The 8,535-nt window shown below is 37.1% G+C and overlaps 1 pseudogene across 1 annotated transcript; it reads left to right on the top strand.

Annotated features, from left to right (window-relative positions):
• Window positions 1–2,109: 2,109 nt before the first annotated feature.
• Window positions 2,110–4,387, top strand: LOC103734167 (annotated as a pseudogene). The gene is made up of 2 exons (XR_001872437.2): window positions 2,110–2,138; window positions 3,837–4,387. The product of XR_001872437.2 is annotated as a CD81 antigen pseudogene (transcript).
• Window positions 4,388–8,535: the final 4,148 nt, after the last annotated feature.

The raw sequence follows: 8,535 nt of genomic DNA, 5'->3' as shown, positions 1-8,535 counted from the left end.
GAGGGAGGGGGAGGGAGGGAGGGAAGGAGGGAGGGAAGAAGGGAGGAGGGAGGAAGGGAAGAAGGGAGGAAGAAAGAAAGAATGGAAGGAAAGAGAGAAAGAGGGATTGAGAGGAGAGAGGAAAGCAGAGGGGAAGAGGGGAGGAAAGAAATGTTAAGCAAGTGACGGAACCAATAAAAACCAAAGTGTCATTTGCAGCCACAGAACTTTAACTGAGTCCAATCTATTGCTACTTGATTTGCCACTTAAATACACACATATACTTGACAGCTTGACATTTGTCTGTCTAATTATTACAGTGTGATGTATGGTGCCTTAGTTTATTTAAAATCTACATTAGCTTTTACACACCAGGACAAAAACTACTGATCTTGTGGACCAGAGAAGATATCTTAAAAGCCTCTGTGCATTGGGATTTATTGGTTTTTACTATTGTGATTCTCAATGATGTTATAACTCTGTAATCGAATTTTAGTTGTTTCAAAGTAATGCCTTTTGTTATTTAGATTATCATTTAAAATTTTAGAGATATACTATATCCCAAACCAGAAAATATAGTAAATTCAGTCAGTTTTCTCTCTTTGTTGATCTTTTCAGTAAGCAAACTAAAATGTTTTCTAATAGTTTTTTTTCGTCAGTCTCAACTATTCTCAAGCGGTACGGGTTTATATGATTGCAAATATAAATAATAAAGTGGTCTGTAGGGGTACTGACTCAGTTAATCAGTATTAGCATTAAGAATTGTTACTCTATAACAATAAAAAAGTCCACCTAATAATTTTATAAATCACTTTAGATCAACTACAACATTTTAATTCAGAGCTTCATCAGTCTTTTAGATCACGACACACAGATGGAGGATATTAGCTTTATTTTAAAAACTTAAGCTCAAAGAGTGGTAGTGTTCAACAGTACATATACGTGTGATTTATATTTGTTCACTTACTGCTGAAATTGAAATCCAGTAATGATAATATCAATGTTCATATGCCTGACAATATAAATAACATCCACAACTTCATAATATGTAATAAAATATTTTATTTGTATCCTTATACAGTACTCTGAAACTTGTCCAGCAATAACCAACACACAGAATTAGTGCCATGCAGTTTTCTCTTGGAAGCATATCTACGTTCTTACATAATAAATCATCATGAAATCTTTTAGAAAATTTTCACAAAGCATGTTGCTCCTATAGAGGGAGAGTTTCCACAAAGTCAACAATTGTTTCAATTGTCATTTAATCCATAACAGAAACACTCTAGAGACGTTTCTTAACATTTTAGAGGGTTTAAAGCCATGTTTTAAAATATGGTTATAAAATAATGATACCAAAGTAAAAGAATATATTTTTGTGGTCATTTTGAAACAGGGTGTCCCTGTAGAAGAACATATATTTTACTAACTAGGTTGCCACAATCAAAAATAGAGGGAGCACAGCATTGAACTCTGAAGCTGTAAGATGTTTACAAAAATTAAAGGTCCCCCAAAGTAAAACTTTAACTGTTTGATTTAGAAATTATTTTCTTCCATAAACAAATTTAAAAACAAATGTTTTCTTCAAAGAAAACACTTTCAAGGATGATTTTCTAGAAATAAATCTCAGTAATGACCAGTTGATTGTTTACACATTCTTATAGTTATTTTATTACCATTTAAATGGTAAAATAACACTGACAGTTTAATATAATATAAGATATAAATGCTTTTGAAATTTTTCAATATCCAAAGAAAATTGTTTTAATAATCTTCACTTAACAGCTTATACCATACACAAGAGTAAAATAAAAATAAGGATTCAAATGAAATACTATAAAATTGGTCCAAATTAATCTGCCTTATTTTCTGGGTTACTTAAGATCTTAAAATCTATCAAATGAATATTTTCCATGATAGAATGGCCCATAAAATGATGCTGATGTATTCTTAACAATGGATATAGCAAAACATAAACATAATAACTGATTTGCATATATCATGCCACTTTTAATTTATACTGGTTAATGCTGAAACAATTTCCAGAATGTTTTTTGCAAAAATATCTGTTGCATCTAGGATATGACTATCAATATCTTAAAACATTACAGTAAATTTGTTGGGTTAAATATGATTCCACAGTTTTTTGTGCATGACAGGTAAGAAATATAGTTAAATAGTTATAAAATTAGAAAAATTTTGCATAAAAAGCTTTTACATAAATTTCCTCTGTCTTTTCTTATTCTTTCCCATAATATATACATGTAATAATTTCACAAATAAATATCCCAATTTAATTTGCTAATGGTTTGAGATGGATGTTTCCATAAACTTCTACAGTGTGTGACTTTTTTATGAGATAGAATATTTTCTCCTAAAACAGTTTCTCTATTGAAGGCCTAATGTGAAGAAAAGCAGTAGGATAATAACTTCTTTAAAAATATGTCACAGTTTGATGAACACAGAGGAAAGGCAGGTGGCATATTATTTAACTGTTAGAGTCACCGTTTATGAATTTCAGTATTAAGTATCTGCTTTTTAATTCTTTATGAAAATTTAAGTAAAATATAAGTAGGTTTGAGTGATTGGCAAATCAGATTACTATGGAATTGTAGGTGCCTTTATTCTCATAGTCTAAATCGTAAGGATATTTCCAGAAACAAAAATGAAAATGGCAGTGTTTTAATTTTCCCCTTTCTTTTAGATATTTACTAGACTATACAACAGTGTAATTCTTTGAAATCCCTCCCCTCAGTAAGTACAGTCTAGGCGCAGGAGAGATGGCTCAGGGTCTAAGAACACTTGCTGTTCTTCCTGAGGACCGAGGTTCAATTCCCAGCAACCAGATCGTGACTAACAATACTCTGAAACCCCATTTCCAGTTCTCTTCAGGTCTCTGTGAAGCATTGCACAATGCAGGTGCACTTATACACAGACAAAACATTCATACACATAAAATAAAATTAATAAATAATAATTAAAAAATAAGCAAGCAGAGTCTATTTCCATATTCACTGAATTTGAGTTGACTCTGTGCATTTTGCTGTGTATGCCATTGCACTCTTGACATGTGTTAACCCTTATATGCCCCTCAAGCTTAGTCTGCTGTCAGCTTAAGCACCTCTTGTCTCTAACAACTGTCCAAATACGTAGATGAGAATTCACTGGCATCAACAAAATCAATCACTTTATTGCAGTCTAGAAACATGAGTTAAGCTATCAGCTGTCTGTAATTCAATAAGACCTGGTATGCTTTATTCATCAGGGTAATCTGAAACATTGTCCTTCACAGGTTTTATAAAACCTAGATGTTTCTGCTTAGAAGGAGCACTAAGACCAATCTCTTTAAAGCTGTTGCCTTTCATTAGCATTTCTATGTAAGCTCATCCTACTCAACTGAAAAGCAGTTAGAGCTACTTCTGAGTGAGACTTTGTAAGTTAGACTTTCACGAAGTATGTTTTGAAGATTTTGACCAGATGGAATTAGCAACGTAAACAATTGGCCTCTTGATTTAGGGCTTAAAATTCACAAAATCCTCAGTGTAAAGGGAATAGGGAAGAATACATAAATAAAGAAGTTCAGGACAAGCTTCAGGGGATGGCTTGTGCTGAGCAGGCTCTCTTAATCAATGTAAATAATCACCTACCCGATATTTTATTTCCTATTATTTGGACAGCTGTGGCCTAAATGAATTTAAAATGGTCTTATATACCATTTTAAATATAATTTTAAAACCATTACTTAATTTATTGCAAAATTTCAAATCTTTTTTCTAAAATTTCCAGTTATTATTACATGGCAAGAAAAGGATATGAAATATGAACCACACCATTAATTCGTTTTTGTTCTGTTTCAGAGAGGAAGCCTGCTGCTATAAGCTCAATGTATCAATGAATAAGCTCATCGCTGTGGAAGCCCTGATGTTTGTGGGCTTCCTGGGATGCTACAGGGCCATCCAGGAGTCCCAGTGCCTGCTGGGGATGTTCTTGCCCTGCCTTGTGATCCTATGTGCCTGTGAGGTGGCCGCTGGCATCTGGGGCTTTGTAAACAAAGACCAGATTGACAAGGATATGAAGCAGTTCTACGACCAGGCCCTTCAGCAGGTGGTGGTGAACAATGACACCAACAATGCCCAGGCTGTGATAAAGACCTTCCATGAGACACTCAACTGCTGTGGCTCCAACACGCTGACCACACTGACCACTTCGGTGCTGAGGAACAACCTGTGCCCCTCAGGCAGCAATATACTCACCAACATGCTTCAGGAGAACGGCTACCACATCCATGAGCTCTTCTCCTAGAAGCTGTACCTCATCGGCATCGCAGCCTTTGTGGTGGCTGTCATCATGATCTTTGAGATGATTCTGAGCATCATGCTGTGGCATCAGGAACAGCTCCATGTACTGAAGCCCTGTACTTCAGGTGACATTGACCCTGCAGTGCCCCAAGAGTGGCTGGAAGCCACTTTGGGGGTCAAGGCCTGTGTATGTAATATCAAGCACAGCTGTGGTTTGAATAAGAATGTCCCACAATAGGTGCCAAGTATCCAGAGACTTTGCCCCCAGTTGGTGGCACTGTTTGGGGGAAATCCTAGAAGGTGTGGCCTTATTAGAGGAAGTATGTCACTAGGGGCAGGCTTGGCAAGTTCTTAAGCCTTGCCAGATTTCCAGTCACTCTCTGTTTCCTGTGCCTGCTTAAAGATGTGACCCCTTAGCTTCTGCTCCAGTCACCTCTGCTGGCAATGCCTCCCCACCATGATAAACTCCTGCCCCTTTGTAAGCTACATAAACTCTTCATTTTATCAGTTCCCTTGGTCATGGTGTTTCTATTATAGCAACAGAAAAGTAACTACTACACAGATTGATGCAAAAGCTTCAGAAAATTCCATGGAAAGAACTATACCAAGCAAATGAGAGTTTATGGTCACAAATTCATAACACCTATAGCAATAAGGAATGCTTTGAAGAGTAGTTATCATACCTAAAGTGTATCAAGCATGAATTCTTTATTACAGTTGAAAGGATTGTCAAAAGTTCCTAAGATTTAGTTGGAACTTTTTACCTACTCCTCATGACAATATTGTGAATTTTTCTGCTTTGAGCTTGCATAGGACTTGTGCACGCTCTCAGCATTGCTGTCAGCTCATGTGAGTAATTGAGCAGCTATCTGGAAACTCCTGTTTCCTTGTGGTCAGCTACCACCTTACAATCTTTCTGCCTCCTCTTCCTCAATGACCCGTGCGCCTTGGGAGGCAGAAACTTGAAATAGGTGTCTTATTCAAGGATAAGCACTCCATGGCCTCTTGTACTCGGTACATTGGCCAATGTGGCTTTTTGTGTTAATCACCATCTGCTGCACAAGAAATTTCTATGGTGAAAGTTATGAAATGCATTGTGTGTATTAGAGGTTGCATTGAATTACTTCTATTTGATCAGTTCTGGAACACTATAATAGTTTCTATCTGTTGTGAAAAGCTTCTTTGGTGAGGAGTGTAAGGAATACTTGTCTGTGAATATAGAATAAAGTATGGAATTATGTTGGTCTAGGGATGGGGAAGGAGTAGGATTTCTTACAGGATCTATGAATCCTCTAGTCATTAGTAATTGTTTTTTTTTTTTTTACAGTACAACACACGAGTTTCTTCTCATTGAGTCTGCCTCAGTTTCAATTATACAGCTGTTGAATAATAATAATAAAAGTGCCACTAGTGCAACAGAAAAGTAACTATTACACCTGTTGATTCAAAGTATGGCAAAAGCCATACTCTAAGGGACAAGTCATTGTTGCTTATTAGGCTTTACAGCTTGGCAGGACCAGTGGTTGACTTTCACCCTTGGCAGCAGGTGTAGCACTTTTGATACTATGAGAGTTAGTCTTCAGGGAGGAGGCTTCCAGGTCAGTTTCAGCTCCATTGCTCCAAATCCGGGTCCCAGAAGTATGGGCTGTTTCAAGCAATAAGGTCTTATCTTCAAGTTCTGGGTGGCAATCAAGGACTGTGGAAATAGCCCGTGTTATTTTGGGAGTCTCTTAAACTACCCTGACCAACAACTTCAAGGGAGGTTTCTCTTGACTTGAATGGTTGTTTTGTTTTGTTTTTAATACAGGGTCTCCCACAGCTACAGCTAGCCTGGAACTCACTATGTAGACCAGGCTTGCCCTCGGGATCTCAGAGATCTGCCTATCTCGGCCTCACAAGTGCTGGGATTAAAGGCATGAGCCACTAGAGTCAGTATAAATAAGTTTTTTTTCTTTTCTGGGGGGTGGGGTAGGGGACATACAGCCTTCAGCGATATACATGCACTCACATATTTATCTTATGTTTATTTTTCAGTAGGACTTTGAACTAATGAATTTCCCTCAGGTTTTTCATACCATCTAAGCATTGGTTACCTCCCTTCTCACTACCCTTGTATAATACTCCCTCCACAATTAAAGTGCTGCCATTTTCCCAATTTCCCCCTTAATAGCACCTGTCTTCTACCATCCCCCACTCTGGAGCTGCTTCTTCCCCTTTATCCCCTTGGTTCCTCTCCATTTTCTCAGTTCCTGCGGTTATACCAAGATGTATACTCAGATTTATAGATTTGGAACTAAGCTCCAACAATGACAGAGAACTATGCCACTTGTTTGGCTGAGTCTGTGTTATTTCACTTAGTATAACAGGTTCTAGTTCCATCTATTTGCCTGCAATTTTCATGATTTCATTTTTCTTTACCACTGAGTAGAATTCCATTATGTAATTGTACTATATTTTCAATATCTATTTAGAAATTAAGTGGCATTTGGGTTGTTTCCGTTTCTTGGCTATTGCAAAAAGAACAGCAACAAACATCTCTGAACAAATTCATGCTGAATTCCACAGTAGCTGCACCAGGTTGCAATCCCGCCAACAATGGGTGAAGGTTACACTCCCCCATCAATGCCAGTGTTTGGTGACATTTGTTCTGTTAATTCTAGTACTTCTGACTAGGGTTAGGTGAAAACATGAAGTGATTTTGACATCCATTTCCCTAATTACTAAAGATGTTGAATATTTTCAAGATGTTTCTTAACCACTATTATTTCTTCTTTTGAGAGCTTCCTGTTTAGAACCATAGCCCATTTTTTAATGGGTCATGGGTTTTCTTGCTTCATCATTTTTTGCGCTCTTTATGTATTCTGGATATTAAGCATCTGTCAGATGAATAACTGGTAAAATTTCCCCCCCACTCTTTAGGTTTCCAATTCACTGGATTGGTAATTTCCTTTCCTGCACTGAAGCATTTTAGTTTAACAAATTCCCATTTGTCATTATTGACTTGAATTCCTGAGCAACTGATGTGTTATTTAGAAAGACCTTTCTAGGGGCTGGTCACTCAGCAGTTAAGAGCACTGACTGCATTTGCAGAGAACACAGGTTCAATTCCCAGCCCCCAGGTAGCAGCTAACTACTGTCTGTAGGTTTAGTTTCAGGGGAATCAGACACCCTCCTCTGACCTCTGCAGACATTGCACATCATGGGTGCATTTGCGTACATGTAGGCAATACACTCGTACACACAAAAAATAAAAAATAGCAAATAAAATATAAAAATAATAAATAGAAAGTCCTTTCCTGCACTTATGTCATGTAGGGAAATGCCTGTATTTTCTTCAAACAGTTTCAGTGTTTCAGACTTTACATTGAGATATTGGGTCCATTTAGAGTTGGCTTTTGTGCAGGGTGATAGGTACAGGTCTAATTTTATTCTTCTGCAAGTGGAGATCCAATTTTGCCTGCATCATTTGTTGGAGATGCTGTCCTTCCTCCAGTGTATGTTCCTGGCAACTTTGTCAAATGTCAGGTGGTTGTAGTTGTGGTCACTCATATTGGGGTCTTCTCCTTTGTCCTATTGATCTACAAGTCTGTATTTGTGCCAATACCATTGTGTTCCTATGACTACGACTCTGTAATATAGATTGAGGTCTGATATGGTAATCCTCCCAGTATTGCTCTTTGTGCTCAGGATCGTTTGACTATCTGGGGTCTCTTGTGTTTACATATGAATTTTGGGGTGGATAGTTCTATTTATGTACAGAATGTCACAGGGATTTTGATTGGAATTACAAATCTGTGGATTACTTTTGGTAGGATGATCATTTTCACCAAATTGAATCTACCAGTCCAGAAATCAAGGAGCTGTTTCAAATTTTTTGTGTTTTCCAAAGTCTCTTCAAAGACTGAACAAGTCTTTCATGTCTTTGATTAGGTTTATCTCTAGATATTTTTAAGGTTATTGTGAATGGAAGTGTTTTCCTGAACTCTTTCCCTGATTGCTTGTATTTGCATATAGAAAGGCTATTCATTTTGGAGATTGATTTTGTAACCTGCCACTTTGCAGAACGAGTTGATCATTTCCAGAATTTCTCTGGTGACAATTTTAGGGTATTTTATGTATCATATCTTATCATTGGCAAATAAGGAAAATTTGACTTTTTGTTTTCTAATTAGTACCCTTTTAATTTTCCTCTCTTGTCCTATTGGTCTACGTAGAGTTTCAAGCTCTACACTAAAATAAGTGGAGAGAATGCATAGTC

Source organism: Nannospalax galili, unplaced genomic scaffold (assembly GCF_000622305.1).
Source record: "Nannospalax galili isolate Female #2095 unplaced genomic scaffold, S.galili_v1.0 scaffold550, whole genome shotgun sequence".
NCBI classification, from domain to species: Eukaryota; Metazoa; Chordata; class Mammalia; order Rodentia; family Spalacidae; genus Nannospalax; species Nannospalax galili.
This window is presented reverse-complemented; position numbering and strand designations above follow the sequence as displayed.